This window comes from Zootoca vivipara, chromosome 3, assembly GCF_965207765.1.
Source record: "Zootoca vivipara chromosome 3, rZooViv2.hap1.1, whole genome shotgun sequence".
Classification (NCBI taxonomy): domain Eukaryota; kingdom Metazoa; phylum Chordata; class Lepidosauria; order Squamata; family Lacertidae; genus Zootoca; species Zootoca vivipara.
The window spans coordinates 102960347-102973635 of NC_142586.1; the positions used below are offsets into that span (position 1 = coordinate 102960347).

The 13289-nt window shown below is 42.1% G+C and overlaps 1 protein-coding gene across 9 annotated transcripts in view; it reads left to right on the forward strand.

Moving 5' to 3' along the window:
* LOC132591836 (uncharacterized) overlaps positions 1 to 13289 on the forward strand; it is a 264084-nt gene that overhangs the window by 62701 nt on the left and 188094 nt on the right. The gene's annotated exons all lie outside the window — the stretch shown is intronic.

Sequence of the window (13289 nt, forward strand, 5' to 3'; positions counted from 1 at the left end):
TACCTTTGTCTGCTTCGCAATTCTTCACCCAAATGCCTACTTTTCACCCAGTTTCCAAACGGGACTTGAAGGGGGGAAATGAACTCACACACCCCATTTTGAGCAGCCAGGCCTATCAGTTCCACGCTGAGTCTTCTGGAGGTTTAGCAGTTTGTTTTCCTCCTCGCCAAGTAGGTAGGCTTGCAAATATGTTTTGGATGAAGGAGTTGTAGCTACTTGCAGGATCTGGATACGACGTCAAAAAAGTGCTAGCGCTTTGATTAAGCTACAAAGGTGAGGAATGAGATCGGCTTTACTATATACCTCTCAATTCTTCACACACTTGACAATAAAATGGATGATCTGCACCTTATTAATCAAGAAAACTCAAGGGAACTCCAATATGCTAAAGAGGAGAGTTTGAGGAAAGGAGGCAGAAATTTGTACAACCAAGCTAGGAGCGTACTGACGAAGGAGATTATAGTGGCAAAACGAACCTATGATTCGGACTCAATTCTCAAACATGTCTCGGCTACTCTTCGGAAGAATTTATAGAACATTTCTGAATATAAGAGAACATCTTCTTTTACTGAATATAAGAGAACATATTATTCTGCTCCAGAGAGTCAAAAATTGGCAAACGACCTGAAACAGTTTTATAGCAAAGTCAAGCATTATCAACTAGAGCAATTCACTCGGCGCCAGAGGCACCAACAACCACCTCAACCTGTTCTGAAGTCACTGCAGGGACAGAAGGCAAAAGCTCCAGGCGCAGTCTGAGTGGCTCCTCTTTGCTTGAAATAGTATTCTGCACACTCCGATCCTCACACAGATATTTAACAGATATTTTGTATAAAGTATGTTTACATTGTAAAATTAGCCGAAGCAAATTCCAAGTATGTAAGTACTTGGCGAATAAATTACTATTCTATTCTATTCTATTTATTGGAATTCTAAATTGGCCAGTCCAGCCCCAATTGCAACAGCAGTTCAACAACATTCTGATTTGTGTTCAGGTGTCTCCTAAAATGCTGCCAATTCTGCCTTTATAAAATGGAAGTTCTTGCCATGTGCTTCGTTGACCTGAGCAATTATTTCTCAGGATGCTTTGAATGATGCAAATGATACAGTTTCCTCCAGCAATATCACTTAATTCCTGTTGCTCTCTGGGACCAGAGGTAAACCCAGTTAAGTGGAAATTGCCTTTAAGGTGACATTTTGGGGTAAGAATTGGTGGGTGTGGGAAGAGTTAACCTTCGCACCCACCAGTTCTCATCTGCAATTCTCATCTCAAGGTTACCTTTGTGTAACCTTGATAAACACAGGAGTTTTGGGAACATGTGTTTGCAGACGTAGATGTATTCGTTCCTTGTGCAGCTGTGTTTGTGGAAGCTCTAGCCATTTCAGACGGAATATGCACAGAACTATCAATAGGACTGTGGTTTTAACAAGATATTAAACCCAACTTTTGCAAAGCTTGAGACGGGAGTCTTACATGAGCCCTGGGCCACATTTTGGCCACAAAATGCCAATTTCCCAGAAGAAAAACTATGATTCACAGGAACTCCACAACAACAGGCAAAACATGCACACAAACACCAAAACAAATAAAGCACAGAACCCGCCTCCCACCCAATAAAGCAGTTCACACCCTCCACAAATAGGCACCCCTCCAAAAAAGGCCAAAAAAACTCATGGAAAAAATTAAGACAGACCGGGTCTTGATGTATCCTGGTGTCCATGAGCACCATGGAAAAATGATTCCTCTTTTAATCTCCTTTAGATCCAGAGACAAATAGGAAGTTTCAAAGCCATGAAGTAAAGGTTAGGTTCTGTGCGGAAAATCTTTGCAAATGAAGCTTAAGGAATCTACCCTTTTTTCTTTTTCTTTTCTTTTTTCTTATTTACAAGATTTACATATACCAATCTTCATTTCAAAATTCTACTGCCAGACTTCAGGTGCGGGAAACTGAATCTGTTTTGTTCAGTAGCAGAAGCGGGGTGAGGTGGCAACACTTACTTGACCTCCTGACAGTAGCATCAGTGCTGCATACCAGGAGGGAAAGTTGGGGGAGCAAGGTGGTGAGGAGGTCGGTTCTGCAGCATCTTGCAATGCGTATGGGCTCTGCTGGTGTGTTTGCACAGCGCTGACCTTCATGCCACCTTGTCCATCCTCCCAGTACTCAGTGGAAACTCCACAGCCAAGAAGAAGAAGAAGAAGAAGAAGAAGAAGAAGAAGAAGAAGAAGAAGAAGAAGAAGAAGAAGAAGAAGAAGAAGAAGAAGAAGAAGAAGAAGAGGAGTAGTAGTAGTAGTAGTAGTTTGGATTTGATATCCCGCTTTATCACTACCCGAAGGAGTCTCAAAGCGGCTAACATTCTCCTTTCCCTTCCTCCCCCACAACAAACACTCTGTGAGGTGGGTGGGTCTGAGAGACTTCAGAGAAGTGTGACTAGCCCAAGGTCACCCAGCAGCTGCATGTAGAGGAGCGAAGACGTGAACCCAGTTCCCCAGATTACAAGTCTATCGCTCTTAACCACTACACCACACTGGCTCTCACAGAGCCAAGAGGTCAGGAAAGCACCACAGCACCATCTGCTACTACATACCAAGCCAAATCCATGTGAGAAGGTGGATGCCTTAGAGGGGAACCTTTTCATCTTCTGAGAGCTGCATTCCCTTAGTGTCAGCGTGTTGAGGGCTGCAGTACAGGTGATGGGTGGAGCAGGAGCCAAAAGTACCTATCTCTTCTCTCCCTCTTTTTGCCTGCCCCTTTGTTCTCTTTCCCTCTCTCTTCCTTCCCAGCAGGCTATCAGGGGAAGCACACCTGGCTCTTTCCAGAGATCTGAGCTGATTGTATACAGAGGGCTATCCATCTCCTTCCACCGCTACAGTATTTTATGCTCTTCCCTCTCACCATTTCCCCCCCTCCCAGGGTGGTGCAGTGGTTAGAGCAGGGGTTGTCAACCTGGTCCCTACCGCCCACTAGTGGGCGTTTCAGGACTCTAGGTGGGTGGTAGGGGGTTCTACGGCACAAGCTGAATTCTCCTTCCATTGAGCACTGGTGGGCGGTAAGGAAATTTTACCATAAAAAAAGATGCGTTAGTGGGCGGTAGGTATAAAAAGGTTGACTACCCATGGGTTAGAGTGTCAGACTAGGACCTCAGAGACCAGGGTTCAAATCTCCAACCAGCCACGGCGCTAGGTGGCCTTGGGCCAGTCCACCTAGCCAACCTCATAGGGTCGTTGTGATGATGCCGCTCACTTTGGATTGGATTAATCGGCTAGACGTGAGCACAGGCTAGGCCTTTGTCGAGACTCCCAACTAGTGAGGTGAGGTGAGAATATTCACTGCTAGAATATTCTGCGGAGAAAATATTCTCCACAAACTGTAAATTCTATATCATCTACACAGCTGCTTTAAATGTACACACCTCATTAATCGAGAATATTCTCGAGAATATTCTCCAAAAGGTTATTCTCGAGAATTTAATATCACTACTCCCAGCTCTAGATTCAGGTAGGTAGCCGTGTTGGTCTGACGCAGTCGAAATATATATAAAAACAAAAAAACTGTCCAGTGTCACCTTTGGTATAAGCTATCTGAAGAAGTGTGCATGCACATGAAAGCTTATACCAAGAACAAACTTAGTTGGTCTCTTAAGGTGCTCCTGGACAATTATATATATATATATATATATATATATATATATATATATATATATATATACTCCCAGTTCATACAAATGGGCATAAGGCACAGTCCCCAGCAGTCTGTTAGCTCCTCCAAAATGGTGGGGCTTTTTTGGGTGAAGCTCTATCTTGCAACATTTAGCTAATAATAATAGTGTATCAGTGGTAGATTTATACAGGGACATCCACACACTATGCCACTCATTAGTTGATCTGCTGTGCTTCCTCGACGCTCCTTCATTGTTGCCATCTGGAGGGGCACTCTTGTGCTATAATGCAGCAAAAGCAGAATTTAAAAAAACCACCCCAGAACATTTGTGGTATATGCAGCTGCAGGGTTTCAGCAGGATATTATGGGACATGTACTGTTTGGAAACGAAGCAGTGTGTTGGCCGCAAAACCTTTGCATGTGCAAACCATATTGAAAGCGTGGTCGCGTATAACCACCCCAATACCATTACTGCACAGTATAAGCAAAAACCGTAATGGATGCATGATGAAAGGACACCTGGAGGAGCCCTGAAGCTACTAGGAAAGAGGGAAAAGAACTGCAGGGTAGGGGTGTTGAACCTGTGGCTCTCCAGGTGTGTTTGGACTCTCTAGCATGGCCAATGGTCAGGGATGATGCGAGCCGTAGTCAGTGACAAGTGGAGAGCTACAGGTTCCTCACCTGTAGGGAGAAGCGTAGCAATAAATAAATGACCCAGAAATGATTGCAACCCCAGCTTCAGAAATGTATAGCCTCATCCGCAAGTGAAGACAAAGAGTGCATAAAAATTACAGTGTCATTGTAGATGAAAGCAGAATTTGAAAGGTGCTGATTAGCTTGCTTCTTAGTCACTGCTTTGGTGCCCTTTTCTCTGTTGGGATTTCTTTCTGTGTATTTTCAAGTGGATGTTGCTTACGGTAAATGAAACTGGGTCTACATTGTTGAGATTCACGAGAAGAGACTTCTTCTTTTTGTCGGTGAACTCCCAGTGACCTAATTTTGGGGCAGGGGGAGTGCTTTGCTGTCGCCTACATACAGTCACTCTAGTGTGTCGACTTTTTGGGGTTAAAATTAGTAAGCAGCACGCTCTTTAAAATCAGCTTATCGCTGACAATGAGCAGTTGAATTTGCCTCCTTACAACATAAATGGTGCCGTGCTTTGTAGTTTTTTGGAAACAATGCCACGTAAGGAGAGAATTAGATACTGTATTGTGGTGGCATGACCCATATGTCAGAATGCAGATCATGTCAAATTATGGTAATGAATTGAGTGGGGCCGGGACGGGAGTGTGACTTTAAAGTCAGGTGGACTGATTTAAATCATTGATGGCTTAAATAAGCAAGAAAGGGGCATAATTTTTCATGTATATTTTGTAACAGTGACGGTACAAATCTGACCATTAGACAATGTTAATTTTCAAATAAATGGAGTACAGTGTTTACACTATATATAGGGATACTTTGTATCATATGTTTTATTTAAAAAAATTAGGGTGTTGTTGTTTTTAAAAAAACGCTAAATTAATTAATAACTTTAGTAAAAGGTTTTTATATACATACATACATACATACATACATACATACATACATACATACATACATTCATTTGGGGGGGGTGTCCCTGCAGGTTTGTTATTGTTTTCAAGGCATTTTCTAATGGATTTTGAGGTTTCGTCTTTTCAAAATGTAACCAAGTTATGCTTTAAGGGCTATGAAGAATATTTCGAGAAATTGTTAGCAAAAATGTGTGTATTTGTTGAAACGGCATACAAAAATGTATTTATCAGGAGATATTCACACTAAAATGCTGATGAATTTTCATGCGGATTCCTCCCTCCCCCCCCCCAAAAAAATATTCACAAATTGTGGTAGAAATGTGGAGAACTGAATTTATGTTGGGAGAAATGAGAAAAGGAAAAACAAACCTGACCTATTTTGCCATCCCTATCCTCTGCCCAGTTCTGCATATACAGACCCTCCAAGTGTCCCTATTTTCCAGGGACATCCCTGATTTAGAGAAGCCGTCCCAGTTTCTGATTTGATCCTGGAATGTTCCATTTTTTACTTAGGACATCCCTATTTTAATTGGAGAAATTTTGGAGGGTATGGAGATATCCGACCCTTGAGCTGTCTGAATGAAATTCCGTATAGAGAAGGGTTATTAAAATTTTCCATTTTCTGTGGTTTATTTTTTATGTACACCACGTAGATATGCAAAGAATTAAGCAGCATACAGATGTCACGAATAAACAAAATAAAAGGGTAAATGATGGCATAAACTGACCTGAAATTGACTTACCAACTGCATGTACTTAAGGGCTTATTAACAAGAAGCCACAATGCTATTTAGTGAACATATTTTTCTGTGGTTCATCTATGGTAGCTACTATGACAAGACATTTCACCAGTAAAAGAGCAGATAGGTCTCTTGTCAATGTTATTGATAAAACTAACACAACCCGTGAGACCATAGAGTACAAATTCATTTATAGAACTGAGGGAAGATGAAACACTCAAGTGAGAATGGAAATCATGTTTTGAAAGTAAAAAATTACCAGTCTTCAGTCAGAAATGCCCTTTGGGGGCTATGCCACAAGATATGAATGCATGAAATGACTAGTTTTCTCACCGTTTACTATCACCGAGAAAAAAGCTTTCTTTTTAGTGCCTTGGATCAGGGAATTTGTATGTTCCTCTTCTCAAATCTTAGGCTTGCAAATTAGCTTTCTTTTATTAAATTTATCCCATGCTTTCCCAAATCGCTCTGAGTCCCAAATCGCTCTGAGTCTTCCATACAAGCAGTTTAGAGGGACAAAACTGCTTGACTTCAACAGAACAGCTGCATCGTGTCCCTGCATGCCCCTACCTCGGCATTATTTTGTAATTTTCCCAGGTAAGGTGGAGGATGAGCACAGGTCCAAGGCTATTTTTCACTGCTGGAGCAATGACAGCATCTGTTGGGGGGGGATTAAAATGGCGGCGGGGTGAGTCCAGTTGGGTGTATTGAGACTCCTGACACTGCTTCCATACCCTCCTACGTTTTCTCACCTGGATTCGCCAGCTTTTCTCTTCTGCCACTGCGGCTGGACCTCCACCTTCTCAGCCTTCTTGCAGCCTCCTCGCCACGTCTGCCAGAAATGGTGCATCCCCTTCCGGGAAGTGTATTTCTGGATGTGCTGTTCCCACTTCCAGAAGCGCAGCGGAGGCAGAAGCTGCCATGCATAGCTGCCAAGTACCCCGTTTTCTCCGGGAAAACCCCGATTTTACTTACCTTTTCCCGGTGGTCCCCCGTATCATTCCGTCTCCCGTTTTTCTCCGTTATTTTCTCCTGCCGGCGGCCATTTTTTTCTTTCCGATTTGCCCTTCTATGGGCACCAAAAATGGCCGCCGCCGGCTTCAAAAGTCGCATCTACGCATGTCCGGAAGTGCATAGACGCGACTTCCAGTGTCGGCGACGGCCATTTTTGGTGCCCATAGAAGGGCAAAGCGACACTGGAAGTTACGTAGACGCAACTTCCGGTGTCACACGGCTGCCGGTCCCAGATTCTGCAGTCCGGGACTTGGAAGGTAAGGCCATGGCGAAGGCGAGACAACAGAAGCGGGACATCTGGGATTTCAAACAAATGCCGGGGAGGCTTCTGTAAATTCCGCTCACGGCAGGACTTCTGGGTGCTATGTGCTTGGCTGCTCCTTAAGTGGCCCAAGAGTGGCACTGGCAGAAGTGCAGTGATTGGGTGCTGGACCCCACACTTTGGTTTCTCTATAATGTAATGCCTTGCATGCCCATGGCATTGCATTGTGCAGAATGAAGATGTCTGTGGGCTCACATGTTTCTTCCGTGATGAGATATTGGGCTGCATATGTGTACCTACTCGGGGGGGGGGGATGTGTGAGCCCCACATTTTGGCTTTGCAGAGAATTGTGATAATGGGAAACTTCCTGTTCTGGTCGCTTGCTGTAGCATTCAAAGCGGCCTGGGTGTTGTAAGCCAAAAATGGCTTATCTTCTGCGTTAGCCCAATAAAACTCAGAGACAAGAGGAGTTAGGAGTCCGTTATGTTTATTGCAAAGCAATAAGGTTACAGTCGAATCTTTTCGGAATACTGCAACCCTGCCCAAAGGTCGGGCCGGGGTATTTATAACATTTCAGACAAAGGATTTCAATTTAACCAATCACATAAATCATTACATCATTTTATATTTAATATTCATCATCTCATTTCATATTTAATACGCATGTCATTACCTAATCTAATACGCATGCGCAATAAGCGTTGCTAACTAAACTTTGATTCTTACCGTGATCTGTTACATATTGTTAGTTTGCATGTATGGGAACCTGTATTACGTGTGGATGTAACAATTTATGTTCTAGTTTATGAATTGCTTCTTTGTGATTTACGTATTAGCTGACCTTCTATCCCAGTAGGGATTGCTTCTTGCTAAATCATCAGTTTCTTTAAAGCAACAGGTTACCATAATTCACTAATATAAGCATATTCCAGGATTTATAGGGAATTACATTATTACCTTAATTGGGGCCCTTTGGGCCCCTGCTACATGGGCATACTGTATATAGAAAACAGGTTCTGGGGTTGAAACTTGTTTTGAAGAAAGGGAGAGGACTTGAAAACTGCCGTTCATTGCAGTTTAGCATTGGCCTTATTAAACAGGGCCTAGCCTTGAAAAATATTTCACACCCACTAATATATATTTTTTTAACAGTTTGTCGGTCTCTTTCACTGACAGGTTCTGTGGGTGCACCCCTAACTTGATCTTGTCCACATCATTTCAGAAAATATCTACTATTTAGGATTTCACAGGGAGGGAGCTCGTATATTTCACAACCTCTGATATTTATGCTGAGATCAGGCAACGCCGTTGAAATATACTCGGAGTCGAGAGTGAATTTCATGCTCTTTATTCAGCTCATAGTCATCAAGGAGAAGAGTAGAAAAAGAATAGCTCTTTCCCCAAAACCATCTGCTTATATACATTATTTACACAATGGGCCTTGCGTGATTGGCTACTTCAGGGCTACACCTGTGGGCCAATTATATTGTGGATTGACTTCTGCCTGCAGCCTGATTGGCTGCTCCTACAGGCCAATCAGGTAGCAGACTCACTTCTGCCAGCCGCCTGATTGCTGCTCCAGCAGGCCAATCAGGTTGCGGATTCACTTCCACCTGGAGTTGGATTGGGTAGCTCCTGCTGATTCTGAATCCTATTGTTCTAGGATTCAGCTCAGTACATAACAGCCGTCTTCTTCCGGAGGGAGCCCTTTCCATTACAGTCAGATTGCCCAGGAGATAATGAGTTGCTGGCTGACTTGCAACTGCTTGTAACTAAAAGGACTTTAGCAGCAGCAGCAGCAGCAACAACAACAACAAAAAGCCTCGGTCCGGTATACCTGAAGGAGCGTCTCCACCCCCATCGTTCTGCCCGGACACTGAGGTCCAGCTCCGAGGGCCTTCTGGCGGTTCCCTCATTACGAGAAGCCAAGTTACAGGGAACCAGGCAGAGGGCCTTCTCGGTAGTGGCACCCACCCTGTGGAATGCCCTCCCACTAGAGGTCAAAGAGAACAATTACCAGACCTTTAGAAGGCATCTCAAGGCAGCCCTGTTTAGGGAAGCTTTTAATGTTTGATGGATTTCTGTATTTTAGAATTTCTGTTTTTTTGGAAGCCGCCCAGAGTGGCTGGGGGAACCCGGCCAGATGGGCGGGGTATAAATAATAAATTATTATTATTATTATTATTATTATTATTATTATTATTATTATTATTATTATTATGGCGCTGCATTTAATTGTTTCACCTGCACCTGAATATGCTCGGCTTGTCAAATTGTCATCCTCATCTAAATTGCACGGTGAGAAAGTTGAGTAAACATTTTGTCAGCTGAATTTTCACTTCGCCACTCAGTTGCACGACGGCAGACAAAATGTTTTCAACATTGTTATAACACTAAGGAATATAATTAAGCACAGCACATTAACATCGCAATGTGTGCTTTTATTATCCTTTGTTCGGCATGTCTTTTCACTTTGCCATCTGGCTTGCTGAAGCTAACTTTCAGTTTAATTAAACTCCTTCGGATCCTACAAGGTGCAGCAATAAGACTAGCAGTGGGTGTGTTTAACAGTCCTATACTGGGCTCTTGGAGTTGCTGTGGGTGTCAGCAACTGCTTGAAAAAATTACCAAGCATTTTCAGGATTTGTTCAGGCAAAAATGGACTGATTTTATTGATCATTGCAAGAGATGCAGGTGGTTGCCCAGAGCATGTTAGGGATTCTCAGTGTTCTGCTATGTTATGGAAATTCTGGGTGGCTTTCTGCTTTGTTATTACACCGAAGTTGTAAGCCTGATCTCAACCTGACTAACTGTTAAAATACCTGTTAGTCCATTTCCTACTTTGTTCAAGCTTGCAGTATAAATAGATTTTTTTTTAACTTTAACAAACGAATTCTTCAAGCATTCCTACACAGGATACAGCCACCAGGAATTTAATTATGTGAACTGGTTCACTAGCTTTGGGGTGGGCTGAATTCCCATGGGATATTGGGCTGATCCTGCCTGTAACCCAGAAAATATTCTTTTTTTAAATAATCCTGAACCATTTCATACTGAACCATGACATAGCCAGTAGTTTTAATGATTGCTTTTTATGATTAGGCTACTCTTAACATTTAATGTAGTTTTTAATGTTTTCCTATATATACCAGTATATTTTTGTATATATATATTGTTGTACATTCCCCTTACCGGTATATTTTATGATTCTTTTTTTAAAAAGAAAAAAAAAAGATTGTGATTCAGTTCCACTATCAGTGGTCTGAATTACCCCTATTGAAATGAATTGGAAAGTGAAACAACCAAATGTATAAGATAACTGGGTTCCATTCTATCACCAGCAGCTTCTTAAAATAGGGTAGAGAAAACTCTAGCATTTTTGTGTGTGTCCTAAAGTGATTCTGCCACTTCAAGATCACTTGAAGCGTTCCCTTGTTTTTTAGATCTGTTTATTTGTTATGTACAACAATAAATAAATAAATAAATAAATAAATAAATAAATAAATAAAGGGATTGTTTGGCCCCAGGAATAAATATTACCTGAAGAGTTTATTATTCTGCTCAATGTTGCTATTTATTTCTCTAATCATTGATGATATAAAGGTAAAGGGACCCCTGACCATTAGGTCCAGTCGCAGACGACTCTGGGGTTGCAGCGCTCATCTCACTTTACTGTCCGAGGGAGCCGGCGTATAGCTTCCGGGTCATGTGGCCAGCATGACTAAGCCACTTCTGGCGAACCAGAGCAGCGCATGGAAACGCCGTTTACCATCCCGCCGCAGCGGTACCTATCTATCTACTTGCACTTTGATGTGCTTTCGAACTGCTCGGTTGGCTAGGAGCTGGGACTGAACAACAGGAGCTCACCACATTGCAGGGATTTGAACCGCCGACCTTCTGATTGGCAAGCCCAAGGCTCTGTGGTTTAGACCACAGCGCCACCCGCGTCCCTATTGCTTTGCATATGGTATGACGTAATACTCTGCTACTGCACCTTTGGGGTCTTAGTAATGGTTGTTACGTTACAACAATAATAAAAAAGAGGGGGGATTTGTTCCAAGTTGGCCAAAGTGAACACTTTCATAGTGCAAACTTTTTTTTTCTTATTTATGATTTTCTTTTGGAGAATAATAAAACTAAAAAAAGAAAGGAAACAAGAAAGAGAAATAAATTAAAAGAACAATAATGATCCTAATAAAATACAAAATTATATAGAAATAAATATATCTCCCTCTATCACCATTTTATCTCAATCTTCAGTCCACATACAGATATTTTAATCTTTCCAGCTCCTACCTGGAAGAGCTTCCATCTTCCTCAATCTCACACCCTGAGGAAAACCATTCTCGCCTGCATCTGACCCTGGTCTCCCCCTCTTCTAGCCAGTCTTAAACTCAGTTCTCCATATTTCCACATCCGATTGTGATACTTTTAAGTGCTCATGAAAATTATCAGGATTCTGGTGTTAATTTTTCCTTTAGATACACTTACTGACCTACTTTAGCTTGGGGGGGGGCACGTTTATTTTAGTGCATTTGTTAGGAATCAGCATAAGACTATCTAGTTGTTAACTGGGCATGCTCCATCTCTACAGGTAGATGAAATTATACGTAACACTTGGTGGCCATCTTGACTGTGGGTCCTGCAGGACGCCCTCCCTGCTTTGTTGGCCTTTTCCCATCTGGCCTGGAAGGGCCTGGTCTCCAGTGATTTCTGCTACAAAAGCTGCTGCTTAAGGTACTAGAGACCATCTTACCCACGAGTCCAGAAAAACAGGCTGCTCAGAACACCTAGAGACCTTCAAAGTGGGGCAGGAATTAAGGGCTTCTGTTTGAGCCAAGATTTAATTTTGATGCTGTGTTGTTTTTGCTGTTTTGCATTCTGTTGTTAGACCTTCAATTATTCATTTTAAAGGGGCTGTTTAATTTAACGAAGGAGGTGCTTTCATTTACTTAATAATTAAATAATTGTTATGTTGTGTAACTTGTGAATTATGTATTTTTTCCTGTTGTGAGCCGCCTTGAGTGTGGCTTACTGTGGAAAAGTGGTATATAGATCAGTGATAATGATGGTAGCATTTGTGATCATTTAATAATTCTCTTTCTTTCTTTCTTTCTTTCTTTCTTTCTTTCTTTCTTTCTTTCTTTCTTTCTTTCTTTCTTTCTTTTTTAAAAAAGCACCAAATATTTATTTATATGAGGACCTCCAATCCAAGTTTCTGACAGGCTCGTATCTGTTTATCTTCATTGTGGCAATGCAGCATCAAATGTTCTGGCTCAAAGTATACATTTCTCTGGTTATCTCTCTCTCTCTCTCTCTCTGACCTACACAGTTCTTTCTGTGTACAGTGGACGCTTGGGTTGCGAACGTGATCCGTGGAGGAGGCACATTCGCAACCCGCAGAGCCGTGTCTACGCACGATTTAGCGTAGATTTAGCTGTTTAGATAAAGCGCGATTTAGCTGTTCTGCGCCTGTGTGAGCGCCGAAACCTGGAAGTAACCCGTTCCGGTACTTCTGGGTTTGGTGCGGTACGCAACCTGAAAACATGCAACCTAAAGCGTCTGTAACCCGAGGTATGACTGTACATTTCATACATGATGGGATGGTTGGATTCAGAGCCTTTGCAGTGGTGGCTCCTTATGTTGGGGAGGTTCACCTGCTACCCATGTATGGAAAGATTTTAGAGAAATCACAGGCTTTTAGAGAACTTTTAGAAACTTTGGATTTACTTTTTAATGTTGAGACTGCTGTTGCCATTCTTTCTTGTCGGTTTCTACTGCTGTTCTGCTTTAGTTTTGGATACTGAAGGTGCAGAATATAAATGGTGCGAGTGAGAGAATAAGAAAATAAATGGTGTGAAATTGGGTGAGTCATGGAAATGTAGGCAAAGTGAAGCTTTGGTGCATCAAAATAAACATCTTTTGAAATCTCAAGCATTCTTATTTTAAGGTCTTCATAGAAACGTCCTGCTCTTTCATGATTTTCAATTCTGCCAACAGCCTAAATTGCAGCAGACTCAAATAAATTTTGCTACTTCAAGTGCGAAGAGTTTAGAAG